At 40.8% G+C, this 19543-nt stretch overlaps 1 long non-coding RNA gene across 2 annotated transcripts; it reads left to right on the forward strand.

Moving 5' to 3' along the window:
- The first annotated feature begins 2787 nt into the window (after positions 1-2787).
- LOC143159856 (uncharacterized) lies at positions 2788-19406 on the forward strand. 2 transcript variants are annotated; one of them, XR_012995239.1, is made up of 4 exons: positions 2788-3071; positions 8933-8996; positions 18176-18207; positions 19375-19406. It is a non-coding gene; the product is annotated as an uncharacterized LOC143159856 (long non-coding RNA). The 2 variants fall into 2 exon arrangements; XR_012995240.1 differs by lacking the exon at positions 18176-18207 and having other exon boundaries at positions 19375-19388.
- Positions 19407-19543: the final 137 nt, after the last annotated feature.

Consider the following 19543-nt stretch of genomic DNA (forward strand, 5'->3'; position numbering starts at 1 on the left):
GGGGGGTGGGGTGGGCGCGGGCCCGCCCGCGGGGACCCGCCCCGGCGCGGGTCCCGCGCCGCCGCCCAGACCTCTCCTCAGCGGCGGCCGTTGGTACGGCGGGGAGGGGTCAGCGCCTGCCCCCTGATGCCGGCCCCCCCCGTCCCCCCCCCGTTCCCTCCACCGACGGTCGTGGGGGCGAGGAGGGTGCCCGGCGCGGCTGGACAGCTCCGCTCCGCGGGGCCCCAGCCCGCCCCGAGGGGCCTTCCCTCGCCGGGGCACGGCCGCTCCCTCCAGCCGTGGGCCGGCTTCCCCCCCCCTCCGCAGCCCCCGCGCCTGTTTCCCCTCGGCCCCTGGCTCGCTTTTGCCCCCCTCCGGCCTCTCCCCGCCTTCTCCCCCTGAGAGGGGCTCGGCTCACCGTTTCCCCTCTCTTGTCCCGAGCGCCTCGCGTTTAGTAGGTCGGCGGTGTTTCTTTTCGGTACTCTCTTACCGATTTTACAGGCCTGGTAGTGGTGACAGTAGTTTACAAGGGTTTGTGCAGCAGCAACCTCCTGCCGTCCCCACCGCTCCGTGCACACACCGGATTGTATTCAGCGGGGTTAATTTTCCCTACTGAAAAGACGCCTCTCCATGCTATGGCTAGATGTTACCGTACATTTAAGGTAACACACGTGTGTCCCAGACGTCTGTCCAGTGGGGACTAGATCTCCCTCTCTGTGACTGTAAAATCTTGTATCAGAGAGGACTGTAATGTCACATATTTCCCGATCCAGGATGAAAACTCCGACCATTTGCCTTGTGTGTAAGTGGAAATACCCTCCTGAGACCTTTATGATCTGCATCTGTGTACCCTTATACTGCATCATGTAAACCGTGTGCTAACATGGTTCTGTGCGGTTCTGTTTTACAAGATGAACCTTGAGTGGGCTGAATAAGGGGTTTCAGGTTTGCTGCTGCTTATATCACTTCCTTTCTTGTATCGTGTTTGTCCAGACAATATCAGGGTCTCTGCTGTGAAACTGCATCTTAGTCTACCATCAATAGAAAATACATTTTGAAGGCATTAAAAACGTTTCTGTTTAAGTCTGTAGCTTCTTTGCTGGATCGTGGAAACAAAAAAGTGCTTTTTATTTCTTGGTAGAATTTGAAGACACAGCTCTGAATATTTGGAAAATATAAAATGTAGCTATTCTGGGCTGAATGTGTCTGTCCCAACACTTCCAGCATGAGCATTGAGACAATTCAGTATGCAATTCTGTCTTTATTTTAAATTTGTGTTCGATATCAGGGCTAGTTAGCCATGGCATAGCTGACTTATTGAAAGTGTGTTTTCTAATTGTGTGTTGGTTTTACTTTCAGGTAAATATACAAACAAACTTTCAGCACCGATTTCAAAGTATATCTTGCTGCTTGCACAAAACCCATCAGTAGGCTTTTGTAAAGACACTGTTAAAATCCATACTGTAGAAGTGCTAGAAGTGTAATGCCTTTAGGTCTTCGTAAGTATTGCCAAAAATACGTCAATCATTTCTGAACATGAAATGAGAGGGACACCCATTTGTTCCAGTTTGCTGCAGTGATTAAATAAGTGATCTAATAGTTGTGATTAAATAGAATCTAATAATAGATTTTAAAATAAGTGTATGTTCTGAAGCTGACTGTGAACTCCTTTTCTGTTCTTGAGATTCGTGCTTTCTGCTGAAAGGAGAAAGAGACTCAGGGCTGAAAGCAAATGCTATAAGCTTTTCACAAGTAGGCGAATTTGCCCTTCTTAATTACCAGATATTAACTTACTGAGCCCTTTTCAGTCCTTCCTCACTTATAATTTAGATACCAAATGTGATTTCAGGAAAAGAGTGAAATATTGCTAGTTATAGCTTCTTGGGCATCATATTGTTCTGTACAAAATGTAAGTAGTGCTATGTTTGCTGGTTCCAACAGTTGCAGAAGCAGCTTTAATTTCTATTTAATTAAGGCCATCCACTCTAACATCGTGGGAGAGGACCCCCAAATCTTCAGGCAACAAGCAGATCATGAAATAAAATGCAAAGAGAGTACAGAAGACATTTTGACATAGGGCTAAGAGAATATGGGGGTTTTGCAAAAGCAGTCTTTAAATTTTCCTCCCCTTGAATATGAAATAATAGGAAACTCCTGGGTTTGGGGAGGAGTGCTTGCTTGTGACTGTTTTTTGTAACTTTGGCTTCTGCTGGCATGGTAAAGCAGCAACGTTTTTCACAGACCCTTCATCCTTGAACCTCCAGGTGAAATGTACATTCAAGCAATCAAAATACCCCTTAATTTAATAATAATAATAAAAAGCCCTAATGGATTTCCTTCACTGTTGAGCCGTGATTACATTACTGTGTGGTATTTGGTGGGGGGAAAGGGCAGCTGTACTATATACAGGGGAGGATCAGAGCAAAAAGGGTTTGGATGTTAGAGCAGAAAGCAGATTCTTAGGATCTGCCAAAACATTATCACAAGATTAATTGTTACACTCATTTGGAATGTGCGAGGTGTCTCCATATATGCTTTTTACCTCGAAAGCATAATTTATAGCAATTCCAAGAGTCTTCTGTCTTTACTGTCTATACTCAGCTGTCCTTCCTGTGTTGTAGATGATATAATCGGACTGTCTCAATGTCTGTTTACTTACTGATAACTCAGTATTATGATTAAGATCCCTTTTGAAGAGTACAGTTGATTTCCTCTGTGTAAAAAGAGGTAACAATTATTAAAACTTACTGTAGTTACACAATGCTCTTCCTTTAAAGATTTTTTTTTTTTTAATCAGCTGTGTCCTGAAGGTCGATGTCTTTTCCTGAGAAACTGTTGAAGAGGAAGCAGAAAAAGCAACTGTTCAGTGGTCTGAAACCGTCAAACACCTACTCTGGGAAAGCCAAATCTAATTATTTCCTGCTGGACACATTGCTGAACTGAGACTGAAAACAGAGGATGTGGTTACACAGACATTTCTTTTAGTGGTGGGGCTGTCCTAAACAGCTCATATTCCCATCTGCCTCTTTTTTTTCTTTTTTTTTTTTTCTTTTTTTCCCTACCCACCATGTGCTGTCACCTCAGTAGTGATGGTATGTCTGGGGGGCTGCATGCTGAGCCAGGTTAGAGACCTGATTTTTAATCTGTGCATGTTCTATTCCTCTCCCCCTCAGCCCCCAAAATAAAAGGTGGGGGAGGGCCGAAGGAATGAATAGCTAGAGTAGAGGGGAGGGAGCACAGAAGTGGGTTAGTAAGAGCTACAGCTAAAGGGAACTTTTTGGAACCAGAGTTTAAAACTGTTCCTATGATTCTTTTTTTATGCGTTTGTGTCAAATAGATGAAATGGATGAGTTTCTGTGAATTCAGAAACTCATTCCTTTGTCAAATACTCTGTTCAGTCCTTCGGGGACATAATGTGGGTGGTTAATGTGTATATTTTACCTTCCCTCCTTTGAGTGCTTTATGGAGTGCAAACACTGTTAAGTGGCTTCTTCAAGGGAAATGAATGGCATTGGGGTGAGGACAGTTTACATTACCAGGCTTAGGTATGCCATAGTGGTCAGTCAATGCCTTGAGATTTTTAAATGCAGGTTGTCCTTGTGGAGGGCAAATGGTGCATGCAGTTTACACAGGAGTCTGCCATCAGTCTGCTACTATGTTTTCAGACGTTAAGAAACAATGCCAGTAACGGTAGCTCACTTTCTTTGATCCTTTTTCTATTTCTGATATGAGACACTTATTTTCCACACAGATAAATTTGAGAGTTTGTCACTGAGCAAGGTACTGTGATTGTTTAAATTAGATTGGTTTATATTTCAGAAATTGAAGTAATGAATTTGGTTTGTGCAGCATTCCTTTCCCCTTCCCTCCCCCATTTTCTTGTGTGTGTGCAGCATCATTATTCTTGTGTGAAGAAATATTTTGGATTTAGGCACACAGCCATATTGATAACATCTCTGTAAGAAGGTGAGATTTAACACACAGTCACAAGTCTTTTTAAATCTTGAAAGCTAAAGGCTGAGCTTTTAATTGGGGATTTTCTTTTGCACCTTAACCTCATGCCATCCATCTGCTTTTGCTCTCCTACCACAAACTAGCATGTTGACTACTTCTACTTATCCTTCTTAATTAACTTGTGCTCCCTCTTTCAGCTTGTTTTGGCCCTGCTGATCCAGAAAAGCAGGGTTTTTTGCGGAGCAGAGCAGAAGCAGCGTGGTAGCTGCTGCTGCATGTGCCAGGATGTTATTTGTTAACAGCTGATCAATTGGGGGCTGCCTCTGTGGAAGTTCCTAATTCACTGAAATAAAAATTTTCCCCTGGACGTGGTCAGGAGCTGCTGCTGCTGTCGTCTCTGCTTGCCATGGGTGCATATTGAAGTGTGTATATACCACAGTGCAAGAGCCTCTGGCATAAAGCAATGCAGAAAATTCCCTATTTTGCCATCTTCCAGTGAGGCAAATAAATGCGCTGACTACGCATCATCTTCAGAGTACCTTCATGTTAGGGGAACAGGAGACTGAAATGATAACGTGTAGTTTTGTGAAATTAATTTTATTTTGGGACGGGAGTCTACATCACAGATTGTTTCAACCTCAAATTAATGCTTCCTGTAATATATGGCAATTATGACAAGTTCTAGCCACACTAGGGAGGGTGTGTGTGTATACTGTCGTTCCTTGAGTTCTACCCTTTCTGTGGTTTAGTAGAGACACTGAGGATATGTCTCCACTGCACGATTGATCCATACAGTTGACACCCTATTTACACTTACTCTAATGAGATCATCCTTTACACACAGCCATACCCATGTTATGATGAACTCATTCTTTCTGCAACTGTTTATATGTGTGAAGGTACAGCTCTGAGCAAAGATGAGACAGGATTCACTTACAGGGAAACTTTTCCTCCTTCAGGAAGAAACTTTTGGAAAAGCATTGAAAGACTCTTCTTGGATGATTTATTTATTTATTTTTAAATTATTATTTTTGCCCTCTCTTCTGATTTTTATAGCAATATAAGAAGTTTCCCAACAGAATGCGATTACAGTCTGCATTGTAACTTCTATTCCATTGTGTAAGATGGACCCAAACCTGGGTGAGAGGTTTCTCCAAGTAATTGGTAGGGCCAAGTTAATGTTAGGCCTAATATAACTATGTCTCTAAATTCGCTTTCATGTGTCCTGTCAGGCATGCTTTACAGCAACAGATCACCTGGAGACTGAATCTTTTCAGAGCTTCCATCTGAGAGGTAGTATGGCTGTTAGAAAGATAGGATGTGAATTCTGCGTTGCCATGTTCAGATCAGACTTGCGAATCATGTCAGTGAGTTTCTGTGTTGTTCAGACGTGCTCAAACTCCTAGTCACCAGTGAAGGCAATAAGCCATTGTAATCACTGGAATAGCAGCCATTTGGCTTGAACATGTAAACACTGACATATAAACATTTCCATTGGATGGAGAAGTTTATCAGCAAGATGAGACTTCTGCATTTCTTAGAGATGACACTATTTTTTCTTCAGAAAATCTGGGACAGTGGAGTTTTGCCTGCATTGACTGTATAGTGAGAGGAAAAAGGAGGGTTGGAGGAATGTTTTGATTGTGCTATAAGCAAAGAATAACAAAAGCAGTTTAACTGTGGAATTTTGCCAGAAAATGTTTCAGTTATCAGATTAATCTTTGCTTGTTTGCTGCAGTATAGAAGGAGAAGTAAAGAGCTTGTCTTTCATTACAGTTGTAAGGCTGTTCTGCTAAATTTTTGTGAAGTCTGACTTGTTATTTTGAAGGCGGGGTGTGTCTGTGTTTTCTGTTGTTCCGTCTTAAAGCTGGATTGAAATTCCGTGGGGTGACTGTATAAGAATAATGATAAAGACCTTATACCTGCAGCATCTCTTAGCTTAATGGCACACATATTAGAAAAAAAGTTGATGACTGTCCGTGCCCATTGCAAGCCAGTTTATCTCCTACTTGAGGTTCAGATGACTAAGCAGTAAATCACAGGATGCAATACTTTAACCATCTGCTAAGACTGAGCAGGAACTTCCTTGACAAATAGGACTGAAAGTTTAAAGTTGGCCTTTTATTGGCCAGAGTATCTGGAATAAAACTTTAGTTCTTAGTAGACGGAGAAAGATAAATATATGCTGTCCTGCAGGATGAGTTATTTGTGGGAGAACAAGGATCTCTGGATACCTGAGAAGGCAAATGGAAGTGCTGGAAACTCAGAAGAGGTAAACAAACTGAGGCAAGGAAGTTCTTGAAATAAGTTGTCCTGTTTTCTGAGTGTGTGTTTGCATGTCCACAAACACACACGTTTTTTTCTGAAGGATAGTGCTAAGTTTTTGCAAAGATGCCAAAAATCACTGAGTGTATGTGTGTATTTTTTTTATATATATATATTTTTTTTTTTTTTTTTAATCTTCATGCATACCTTAAGAGGTAAGACTTCAAGGTCTTCCGTATTGTGCCAGGTGAGATGTCTATCCAGCCTGGTGTCTTGTGTTGGCCAGTTGCTGGTAATGAGTGCCTTGGAAGGCATGTAGAACTGGGGGTGTACAGAGAAATTCTTCTCCCTTCTGCATCACCCTGCCAGCTGATTAGGGATAGCCCGGTATATTCTTCAGACCTGGAATATTCAGCAATCTGAAGTTTTCCAGAGAAAAACATGCTGAAGAAAATACAAAGATTTTTTGACTGGATATGGGGTTCCACTTCTGTAAAAGACTAGTAGATGCCCTGTACCAGGTGGTGGGACAGGCAGACCAAGAAAAGGCTCACTGTTGGAGCTGTCTTGACTCAAATGAGATTCAGGAGAACATGGATCTTAAGTGCTGGAAATGAAATGCAGCAGCATGATGATTGTCCAACTTTATCAGTGCTGTTGCAATCCCAGATTGGAAGAGAATATCCAGTGAACCAAGATTACTGGAAATTAGGGATTGGCCAGCAGAAATCTTCAAATGAAAGCGTGGAGAAGTTAGAGATGCATTTCATGTGTGAAAAGCGGTTTCAGGCGTACCTATGTCTCAAAAAAAAACCCCAAAACATCCCAAACCCCAAATAAAAAAAAAATCCCACTCAAAACCAAACAATGCCAAAAACTTGCACTGGAGTAAAGATTTAATATATGGATAAATTTCACTCACTTATAATTTGTGATTTAAAAAAAAACAAAACATCATCACAAGCAAACATTCCATACCTAAATTTTGATGTTATGTGCTTAATGCTGTCAGAAAAATTATTTTACCAGATTATATAATAAGGCACTTTGTTCATCAGGTTGGAATATCGAACTCTTAACAGTGATTAATTGTTTACTGTCTTTGTGGAAGACTTTCCTTGACTTCTTGAGGCCTTTTTGCCTTGCCTTTTAGGAAATCTAGGATCCGCAATTCTGTAAAAAGTACATTGTAAGTATATACTTGGTTTTGTAGTCTTGCATCATTATCATATTTTAATTACAGCTGTATCAGTTTCGCTGCTGCTTTAAAGAAAAAATAATTACTTGTTATGGGTTCTCACATTAAATTGTTTAAGTGGTTGTAAGTAATTCTAAACATTGACTTGATGACAAATACTGTAAGAGGTGGCAGAATGACTTTTTGATTCTGTGGTAGAGCCATGATTAATGTGTGCTGACACATTTCATTCAAAGAAAAATTGAAACATTCTCTGAAAGGGATTGTAAGGGAAGCTTCTAAAGTAGTAGTGTCCTTACTTTTTTTATTTGTATCAGTATTGTAAATCCCTTCTCTTGCAAATTGTTAATTGGAGGAGAGTTGACCAAGTAGATGTGCAATTCATTACCTGTAGCTGCTTCTAAACAGCTTCTTTCTTTTATTTGTTGGAGATCAGGGAACTCTCTCAAATTTTGCAATATGCTGATTATCCAAGCTTCTAGCTGTGGTCATTCTTTCTTCAGAAGAGACTAATCAGCCTAGTTGGTCTTATTCCTTCTGATGTTAAAGCAGTAGAGAGCTCATTTTATTTTTTCTTTTTTTTTTTTTTTTCTTTTTCACTCCAGCTATGTTAATGCTTGTGTCTGAGGTCCATCCAGTCTGAAGTTTTTATTTGGGGAGGTGCCTGGGTTTCTTTTATTTTCTCTTCTTGACAGAATATCATGGCATCTCAGCTGCAGTTCTGTGCTTCTGGTGTCTGGGAAGCCCTAAAGTCTGAAAAGCTCAGAGGAGGAAATGGAATTGAAACTTTGTGTTAAAAACTTCGTATGATGATTTGTATTTTTTTTAAGGTGGCTAAGGAAGTAGGAGTGAAAGTATGGCAACTACAAATCAACTTCCGACCCTTTTTATTGCTGTTTGAGACAATAGTCTTCCAGAGCCTCCACAGTAATTATTTTCTAGCCAAATACTGCTGTGCGTGCCTGTTAAAACTGTATGACCAAAGTGGTGTGTTACTTCAGTACATTTGTGAGTTTTTAAGGTGTGCAGGATGGTTCCCTCTTTCCCCCTCCTCCAAAATGGGTTTCCCATTGCAGTCATGACAAATCTCTGAAATGTACTTTTTTTTTTACCTTTCCCTGTTTTTGTTTGGATGGATAACATGGTGTAATAAACTAGTCATAACAGTCTCCAACTTCTACTATCCAATGTTTAAGAATGATTTCGGTACAAGGACGGGAAGATTGAGTGTATGATTTGGTGAATATTCTGGCTTAGTAAATCTCAAACAATGCATTCTTCAGAACTGACAAACCAATAGTCTTAAAGTAAAAGTTCTGCTCTGCAAGTAGCATGGGTATGCGTATACAAGTGTGGCAGTCTTTATGGTATTTCAATCCAACTTCTGTTGTGTATGCCAAATGAATTAAAGATTATAGGAAAAAAGAATCCTAGATGAAGAACTTCGCTCCTTACTCTTAAAGGAGAAAATGGGCTGTGTTTGGTTTTTTTTTTTTTTAAGATCTCTGAATATTTGTGTCCTGTTTTCCCTTTCAGTGACTGGGGAGAGAGCTGCTGGCATGGAAGTGAGCTGGATTTGTCCGTGGGAACTGTGAGTAAGGTATGTATTGTGTTCTCTTTGCTGTCTTTGGTCTGCACCTTTTATTCTTATGTGCTGAATTGAAAATTGCTTGTGGTCACTAAACATGAGGGACAGTGGTGTGTTAGAGGTGGAATATTTTGAATTTGTACTAGCACCAGGTGTGACAGCTGTCCAGCAAGGATTTTATAGTCTAAGAGTATTAATGGCACACTTGTCCCTTTTTCACTGCTGCCTAGCAATTAGTCAGGCTTGTCACAAGTTTTTTCAGTGTTACTGATACTTGGCTTGCTTTGCTGATTTATTCAAGTATATAAAGGCAAACAATTGTATCTATACAGTAAAATTGTAATGTCTGCAAAACTGTAACTGTGCTTAGCATGATACAGTAGCACTCAGAAGAGAGGATGATACATTCAGACATTATCTGTGGTCTCAGGCTGAGTCTTGTAGTAAAGAATAGAAAATGTTTTAATCTATTCTAGCACCAGAACAAAAGTCTCGGTTTAGATGTCCTTCATGTGCTGGCTCTTAATATTGTTGCTTCAAAGAAAGAAGTAGTGAAGGTTGAATTTGGTATCCTTTGAATTGGTGAAGAACAGCGGCAGTACCAATTCCCCCACCCCTCCCTCATGTTCTTTACCCACATTCATTAGATTTACATGTTAGGGAGCACCTCTTGAGTACTTACTACTTCTTTTCAATAAACTGGTTAGCTTAGACAAGACAGTAATACTGATATATGCTTCTCTATGAATCACTGAAGAAAATTCTTACCTATTTTTCAGTAGTGGGGAAATCCAAGGGTGGAAAGTCAGCTCTCGTAGGGGAAAAAGGGAACAGAAGATCTGGTAACTCAGTCTCAATTGCTGGACTTTCCACTTAAATGAATGTCATGCTGGGTAGCTGCATTAGGAGATGCTAATAAATTCAAAGAAATTTGGATTCCACACCCACTGTCCATTGACAGGGAGGAGAGGCAAAGTCAATTCAGATTGATTTAATTTCTGTAGACGGTTTCATACTGTCATGACTAAAGAATGTGACTGGGGTCAGAAAACTTCTTGCAGACTGTTTCAGGCTTTGGTTTCACACTGTACCTAACATGAGGTAACTGAAAGCTGTCACTTTTCAGTGGGCACTGCTCCTCTGTTTTTTTGTTTGTTTTTTTTGATGGGATCTAATGAACCTGTGGTTGCAGGGCTCAGATTGCTAGCACAATGGAAAAACAAGCTTGTTTCAAGGTGTAGCTTTCCATCAGAACAGCAAGCTAAATTGACTTGCTCTTGTGGCTGCAAAGCCACTGGATTTGAAGGAGAGAAGGTGAGAATTTCAAACTGAGGTGAGGCGATACAATATGGACCTATACTCTTAGTCACAGCCCATGATCAGACTGAATTAGATAAAATGTAAAACTACTTCCTCAGACACACAAAAGTAAGTTGCCAAAAAACCTTGCCATAAACTCCTTAAGACTCTTAAGTTCTGCAGTTTTGCCTGCTGCTTTGTGCTGACATGAATGCTTATGCCAGGAGCTGAACTGACTGAAATCTAACTATTTTACCTTTGCTTTATTTCCTTTTTTTCCTTTTTAAAATTTATTTTCTTTTATTTTAGTCTAGATTGGTTCCCTGAGCTATCTTTCCTTCCTTTCTTTCCTTGCCCAAGTCACTACTTTGTTATGACCTAGGTCATCCAGTTCTTGTCCCAAAGTTCAAATCTTCTGTGTTTGAAAGCATATTGTTTCTTTGAGGTCTTATTTCCTCTCTCCTCTTGTCCAATGACTTTCTTGTCCCAATCTGCCCTAAATCCACATTCAACATGAGTTCCTTCATACTTTCTCAGCCCCTCAGTTTTCCTGCCATGAATTTCCAAGTCAAAGCTCACATCTGGCTGCAAATCGTCAGCATTCCCTTTTCTAGTTTGCTGCAGCCTCCCTGCTTCCATTGGTTGTTGGTGTCCGTTGCCACATGCCTTTGCTGCCGGCTGAATCCATTGCTTCATCTGCTTGGCCCTATGGGGCGGGGAGGAATGCTTTGCCTCCGACATGAAGGAAATTTTAAAAAATGCATCAGAGAGCAATTGCAAGGAAGTCAGTCAGAAGGTGGTGGAAAACAGGCAATCCTGTTCTAAACACACTGTAGTTCATCATGCATTTCTTTGGCACCAGTGCAGGCTTAAACAGCTTGCTCCCTTTCACAGCTCCCTCTGTTTTGCTGGCATAGCTGTTTTTGTGGCCACGGTGAGCCACTCTGGGGAACAGATCCTCCTGGAAAGAAGTGGTTTTTTCTAGATTATTTTTTCCTCTGGTCCAGTACATGTTGTCTCCTTAAGATTTATGCTAGTTTCACAATGAGGAAGGCATGAGAGTGGGAATGTGTAGCAGACTGCTTAAGTTGGCACAGCTGCTAGATGTTTAAGTGTGCTCTTTGACATTACAGTTAAGTTGATCTTTCAGTGAGCTGCTGTTGCAAAGGCTGGTCAAACCTCTATGCAGCTGTGCAATCCTGCTTCTTCCTTTGCATCAGAGCTAGTGATTGTGCAGCCACAGGGCACGTCCAGCTAGCTGACTGACCCTGTAGAAAATGGTTTCTAATCTTTTGCAGAGTTAATCGTCTGCTGGTTCAGCTGACCTGAGTCACCCCGTGGGTGCACACTCGTTAGATCAGACAAAAAGGAAGCAGCAGGAACCAATAGCTCGATAGCAGAAGGCTGGATTCCTCTTTTAATTATGACATTGAGCTATATCATGACCAAGGCCTAAAATATACAAGTACCCATTGACACGAGACCTGAACATCACATCTTTTTTGCTCTCTTTTGTTCTTTGAACTTCAGCAGAAATTGTTATTTCTTCAGTAGCTATCATTTTTACTCTCACAAACTAGAAGGTTAATTCAACACACTGAGAGGTATGATAGAATTGTGTCTATAAACTGCTTCACCAGTTTAAGGCTCAATGTCCTCTGAAATTAGAAGGATGTCTTCCTCATTCACGCTTTGAGCTTAAATAAGATCTTCAGAAATTGGTGGGGAGTTAATTCTTTTTGAGCAAGGATTATTTATTATAAATATCATTGTGATTCTCAAAACTAGCTCTGGTATTATCAGTTCTTCTGTGTACCCAGCGTTCCATGAGCTTGAAAGCCACAAAGTTCCTCCAAATACATATTGAATCATGAAAAGTATTTCTTAAAAAACATCTGGAATGCCAGACTACATTTCTTAGCCTGCCATTTGTGGTTTTAAGAAATGGATGTTTGATGATGATTTTTCAAGACCTCTTAAAGACTTTCTGTCACTGCTGGACTGAGCAAAACAAATGCTGGTGTCTTATGAAGGAAATACTTAGAGCTTGAGAAATATGGTTCTTGATGAGTGGTCGTTAAAATCACGTGCGAGGCTTTGTTTGTCTATAGCAGAAATTATGCAGTTAATTGCTTTGCACTAGATGTGTTCTTTGCATCTTTTCCCCCTTAAGTCCTAACATCTCTATACAGCTGTTCATGCCTTTTGTCTGATAACATTTCTTGCCATTTTCTTGCTGGCCCAAGCATGTTTTTTGACTCTTGTACTGACAGATTTGCTGGAGGCGGTAGTGGAGAGACTTCTGGTGGTGATTCAAAGATGTCCTCTCTTACTGTAATGCTGCTGGCACAGTATACATACAGATTCAGATTCTTTAGCTTAGATAGAAAGTTGTGCTCATCCATGTTTTGCCAGCATCTTTGTTCACATGTGTTGCAATCTTTGCATTTTTAATAGGGCCTTCGTAGGGTAGTGGCTTGTGAGGCTTGTGATCGTGGTAAGATGGACAGTTTACACCTTCAAATCACTGGTTCTAATCCAGAACGAATTTGGTTACTTTTTGACTGCTTTTGCCTTCCCCCCCCCCCCCCCCCCCCCCCCCCTTACTGTGAAAGTGAAGGAAGTTGATGACTGGTTCATTTTGCAGAAGACAAATATGTGTAATATGTGTGTTAAAATAAAATTCCATAACCTAAGAAGGTGTCTCTAGTTGTCTGCATAGTTTGATTTCTTAACTTAAGGTGGTTCCTCAAGAACAAGCTATTACATTGTCTTTGTGATGCTTGCGTTGCTGCTTACTGTATTGTATGTACTTTATGGACAGTGTCATCAGTTTAACTCTCCATTAACTGGAGAAGTAATTCTGTCAACAGGTGTGTGCCTGGGTTAAGCTGACTGACAGGAAACTAAATAATTTTTTTTAATACAACCTTGGAGGTCTTCCTGTTGGTGACTTTTCTTTGATATCTAAAGCTAAAAGGAATATTTCTCACTCTGATTGTTATAGCTTCTCAAGCTAATGCGATGCTTTGGCTTCCGTCTGCTGCAAACTTCATTTCTCCTGGGTTATTCTTTTGATTTGTGATGACCTGGGGGGTATAGTTGCCTTTGGGCATATCAATCACATTCTCTTCCTCTCTTCTCACTCATTTCAAAGGTTTGTCCACTTAAAGCCACTTTGCCCCGAGATTGCTTCTTTGGCTGGATGATCTCAGCTGGCATAATCATTTAACAGAAGGCTGCTCTTAAGTTTGAAATAAAAAAAAAACAAAACTGTCTTCTCAAAATAGCCCAGCTGCACACACATGCTGTTGCTGTTAGGTGCTGGAGGTTGCTTAGCAATTCTTAAATTGGTAGGAAATTGCTATTACCCTGGCAACTCAGCCCCAAAACGCAAACAAGGGAAAGCTGTTTATAGAGGTGTCCTTGCTGGATTTGGGAATTGTGCTCTTTTTTTTTAATGTCTCTCTGATTTTTACTTACTTATTTTTAAATTCCTTTTGTTTCATATGTTTTACTCTGGTTATTGAGGTTTCACGTTAGGGAAGGTGGTACTGTTCTTTGGTTCATTTAAATACTGACTGTCAAGATCTTGATTATGCCATAAGTATGTGAATATTGCCAAAATCGAGAGTCTTATGCATGAAGACCTAGTGCATGTGTTCATGTCCAACATGAATGTTGGGTAGATTAAACTGTATAACAACACCTTAAGATGATACTGCTACCAAAAGTAGCCATCCTGATTTCTTTTTTATTTCCAGCTGCCTCATTCTCCCTCATGCTAGCCCAAGTGTTTGTGTGGCTGGGTGGCAAGCCAGATCAGGAAGTGATGCAGAGTAAAACTAGTAGTTCGTGTGTGTGTGGCCAGGTCAAATTTGACACAGATCAGTTCCTTGATCTGGTTCAGCCTGTGCTGGCCCACAGGAGGTGAGGAATGAGCAGGCTGGACTGTTCCTTTTGTTGGCAATGCCAGTTTAGTGTCTAAGCAGAGGATGTGGTCTTATGATACAGCTAAGTTGATCTAAGCTAGCTGTTGCCAAAAGGGGCGGTCTTGGATGCATGCCTTTGTTGCTTCCTTGTGCCAACATTGGTGCTTGTCTGGCCTTATGATGGGATGATTAATGGAGCTAAAATGGCAGGAAACTAATCCTAATCCCTTCTCCCGCTCCCAGTTTTCTTTTCACTTAGCGCTGTGAACTAGCTTACTGTGGGTCAGACAGGTTTCAGTACTGCATGTGTCTGCCTGTTTTGTTTCCCTTTCACCTTTTGGGCTTTGAGCTATCCTTCAGTGATTCTGGACGAGCAGCTTTACAAGAAGTTTCTATAAGTAATTTTTTCATATGGTAAATGCAAAGTAGAATACTTTTTTCACCAAGGAGTAAGCTAATCAGGTTTACTGTGTGTTTACTGTGATATGGTGTTGGGATGGCAAGAGGATGCACTTAAAAAGCTACCATGTAGAAGTTGCAGAGCAATTTAGTCTTTGTAGTTTGCAGGTTTGATAAAGATCATCTTTTTCCAAAAATTCTTACTGGCTATGGTTCTTAATCTTATCACTTGCACAGAATTGATTCTGCCATGTTTGTCTATTTGAAATTGAAGTTTGTTAGATGCCTCCAGAAGTCAGAAAGGGAGAAAGATTATTTATATATTTTGGAGTAGCGTGTAATGTTTCTTTTGAGCAGCTGCATCTTCTCCTGAGTGCTGTGGTCCATGCTTGTATTGTTGATAAAGGAGTTTTGAGCTTTATAGCAACGTAATTTGAGCACTCCTGGCTCCTGAGAGCTCGCTGTTGTCCCTGCATTATGGTGACACAGCTGTGTGTGTAGTTGGCAATGGACTAGATTGGGGAACTGATTTTGCTCAATACCCAGAAAAGATGGCTGGTTTTCAGCTAAATTGATTCCCCAGTTGAAGAAGGGGCAATGTAAGGACAGAAATGAGCAGCTGGACAGTGGAGAACTTGAGGATGGCTTAAGCTGGTGTTGCTGCTGTAGAACATCTGTGGGATCACAGCCAGTCTTGTCCCGGAAGCAGCTGGCCCAAAAGTAGAAAAATGCCATGATAGAAAGCTTTTGTCTGGTTAGGCAACAGATACAAATCCTTGAGGGCACTCACCCTGAAACCCTTGTTGAGGATAAGAAATACTTGCTCTTAAGACTGCCCATCAGCTTCTGGATGACTCACTTAAAGATCATGGTATGGCACATTTCTTTATGGGAAAGTTTCTAGTCTGTTCAGAAATGACAGGAAAACAAACATTTTAAAATTTTAATTAGCTTCTAAATATTAATGTGTGTAACTAACTGATTGATCATTCTACAATGACAGTTATAGAGTGGTATAACTGTCTGGGAAGTCTAAAAACAGCCTTACGGTTGGTTATAGAAAAGGATTCCTTGCCTTTCACAGGACTTCTAAATAACGCAGCATGGATGATTATAAATCCTCAAAGCATCTTCCAAATCCCTCTATGTCCTCATCAGACTTTTAATTGAAACCAATAAATTCAAACTCACCCAATTACAGCTTTTACTGTAGTCTTGTGAACTGGATGCATTTTTTTTTTTTTTTTTTTGAAGTGGGGATATGTTGCTTACTAAGACCTGGCATTGCTCTAAAAAAAGTTCTCTTTCCCTTAGGTAGTGGCTAGATGTTTGGGTGTACTAATGGTGTAAGCAGGTTCTCCCCCCTGTGCTGTGCTGGCACAAGCGTTGGTGTGGCTGCACGGCAAACTGCACCAGAGTCCTGATTTAGCTGGAGTGCGAACCAGAAGACTAGCTTTTACACCTGGGTCAGTTTTCTCATTGGTTTATCTTGTGTCACTGCAGATTCTTGTGCTGGCCTGAAATGGGAGGGGATGTGGAGGAAGGAGAAGGCAGGATTCCCTAATGCATTTAATGGTTCTCCCAGTTTATTTTCATTTGAGCTGCAACCCTATTTGAGTAATAGAATTGTTGTCCAGGCTGTTTGAGATGCACAGAGTCAGACTGTGATTTTTTGCATTTTGTGGCAGTGTTCCCCTGTACTGTGCTGGTTCAACTGTGGCTTGTATGGAGGAATCGATCCAGCTGAAAATGGCCTAGGAAAAATTGCATTTCTGCTGAATCAGCTTTCTGATATGGTTCGCAGTGTGGCTATACAAGCAGCACTGCTGGCACAATGCAGGACATGGTGGCAGGCAAGGCAAGGTTTGCTTAAGCTGTGTTACTTTTGATGTGGGACAAACATTGAATGACATGCCAACTAGGATTAAGAAGATACCTTCCATCTGTGTCGTCTTCTGCATGAGTTAGGAAACCTGCAGATCCAGGTACAACTTTAGTGATAATCCAGCCCCTGTGCTGAAGTTCCATTGGACAATTTACTGGAGAAACTCTGGTTTATAATCCCAACACCACTTGACATGGTGTTGCTCAGGGTTACGTAGCAAACTGGTGTGCGAGCACTGATCTCCTGCTCTGCTCTACGTTGTGGCTGTCTAGGCTAGACTGCTTTTACTGTAGCTTGGTACTGTGCTTTTACATAAAGGATATAGTTTCAGTGGACTGGCTAATGTGAACATACCTAGATTAGGAAAACAGATTCTGTTTTACAACACTGTTGTTAAAATGGTGTTTGAAATGTGATTTCAGGTTACAAACTCCTGTTTAAAAGAAAATTCAGCATGTCATAATTTCCTAAGTATGTTTGCCGTTTTCCTAGTTGAAGCAGATCTGACTTTCTGAGACACGTCAAGTTTTTTTTCCCCTTGTGGGAAGAGGAAGGAACTCTTTTTCTTTACTAGGATGGATTGAGGGGGGAAGGTTGAGTCTTCTGCCATTCCAGATCCTTGCTGGGTGGGTGTTAGATATGTGTCTCACCTGTTTGTGGATTCAGGCCTGTCTGCACTTGTCCTCCCACATGGTCTGACCTAACCATCATGTGGTACTAGGCAAAGTGTAATGTCTCCAGTACATCTCCTTTGATAAAGCACATTGGCTTTGGCTCCTCTAAGGGTGACAGCAGTCCTAACCAGCCAGCCTCCTAACTGAGCAATTACTCTTCCTTTTAGCCCCTTTTCACAGGCCTCCCATGCTACAGGGACAGGGCCTGAGGCCAGTTATATTGGTCATGATTTAACTCTTTCCAGCCTTTGCAAGGATTGTTATAGCATTCTTCTAAGTCTGTGGTTTAAGGGTCTGTGTTTCCAAGCTTTCTGTACACATTGTAAAGAGAAGAAGGGCACAATCCCAATGTTTTCTCTTTGCAGATTACCGTTACAATTTGCTCTCAAGTGGATATGAGCGATGTTCACTTTGTACAGGAAATATGTCAAGGAGGGGGTAGGCACTTTCTAGCCAAATTGTAACTGAAGTAAAAGCAAATACTCATATGGCAGTAAGGTTTGGCTCAGTCTCATTTGTTTTGTTATAACAAGCACCAGCTTTGGTTGGTGGTTTTTGTTGTTTTCTTTTTTTCCTCCACCCTTCTTTTCCTTGCTTCTTTTCAGATCATGACATAGGGTCCTGGGAATGAAAGTATGACAGCATGGATGAAACAGCATGTATTCATTGCCAGTAATTCTTATTGTTGCCTTGAATATACATTGAACAAATTTTTGAAACAAATGTACTATCACTTATAACTTTGTTCTGGGTATTACAGAGCAAACATTACTAATCAACTGAAGTACGAAACTGAAATGGAAGTGGGGAAGATGACTATTTGAGCTACTTTATCAGCTATTAATGTGTTGAATGTTGTCACACTTGTTCAGGTTAATTATGAGTATTAAGTGGGGAATACTTAATAAAAAACTGTATTGTTAAAAATGTTGTTCCAAGTTTATGCTTTCTGATTGATTTCTAGAGGATTATCCTGATGGTTTTTACTTTGCTTCTTTGCAGCTTGCTTTACCTGCATCTTTTTGAAGCTGAAGGTTAGCCTCTGGAAATACCTTTTGTTTGGTAAATGACTACAGTGCAGCAGAGTTATGTAGTGGTAGTCTTGTGAGTTTAGACTGGTTGAAACAGCAGAATACTAAGAAGCAGGAGACTTCCATCTTCATTAATCAAAACCAAATATGTTTGCCCTTGTTTTATGTCCGTTACTGCTTAAATGTTGACACAGTAACCATTTCACTGGAGACTTCCAGCTGGTTTGTTTCTGTCTAAATTACTGAACATAAAAGAATTTTAACAGAGTGGTGGCTTTTAAATACTTATTTAAAGAATTATGGAAATATAATGAAACATATAAAAAATTGCTCATTTCATTAAAGCCCTTTATATATTGCACATTTCAGTTACTGCAGCTGAGGTTTTACACAGGAAAGCTTTTTTGTTAACTTTATGTGGAATATTTTTCTTGCATTCATTTTCACTGATAGTGAATGGGGCAAGAGAATTCTTTTTTGAAATGCAAATGATTTTATTTGAAAATCCTCATTTGTTGTACTCAGCTGTCCTTCCAGGTTTATTATGAAGGATTACTTCACCTGACTGGATTTCAAATTGACAGTTGTCCTGTTAAAACATCATTGTTGGTATAAAAGGAGAGTAGTCAAGAGGTCAGCCTATCTAGAACTGAATTCAGTGGAACAACTCAATCTGTGTCTTCTCAGGATTGGGTTCCTGAAGTACCAAAAGTTGAGAATATTCTCATACTTTTTAAGAAAATGATAATAATCTGTAGTTTCATCAGTAGTTTCTGCGGTGATGCTGTTGGAGGTTTATGCAAGTTTATAAACTGCCGAGTCTAGTAAGTTTCGATCACTAGTTGGATTTGAATTGATGATGATAACACCAGCTGGAATAGGTTGCCCAGAGAGGTGGTGGATGCTCCATCCCTGGAAACATTCAAGGTCAGGTTGGACGGGGCTCTGAGCAACCTGATTTAGTTGAAGATGTCCCTGCCCACGGCAGGGGGGTTGGACTAGATGACAACCTTTAGAGGTCCCTTCCAACCCAAACTATTCTATGATTCTATGAAACACTGTGCTAAAGAACATGTTTTTCTAGAATATGGAGACGCCACGATGAACTGGACACGTGGGTTAAGACTCTCATGTGAGATTTACTTTTTTTTTTTTTGGTTTGTCTTGCAGGTTGCCATCACGAAAGCCAAAGTGGATTTCTCCGGTGTGGTGTGCCTGCCCCCTTCCGTCATTGCTGGAAATGGGCTGGACGGAGGAGGGGCTGGCGAAAATGATGATGAGCCGGTGCTGGTGTCACTTTCGGCGGCCCCCAGCCCTCAGAGCGAAGCTGTTGCCAATG

The sequence above is a fragment of the Aptenodytes patagonicus genome, chromosome 1 (genome assembly GCF_965638725.1).
Source record: "Aptenodytes patagonicus chromosome 1, bAptPat1.pri.cur, whole genome shotgun sequence".
Lineage (NCBI taxonomy): Eukaryota > Metazoa > Chordata > Aves > Sphenisciformes > Spheniscidae > Aptenodytes > Aptenodytes patagonicus.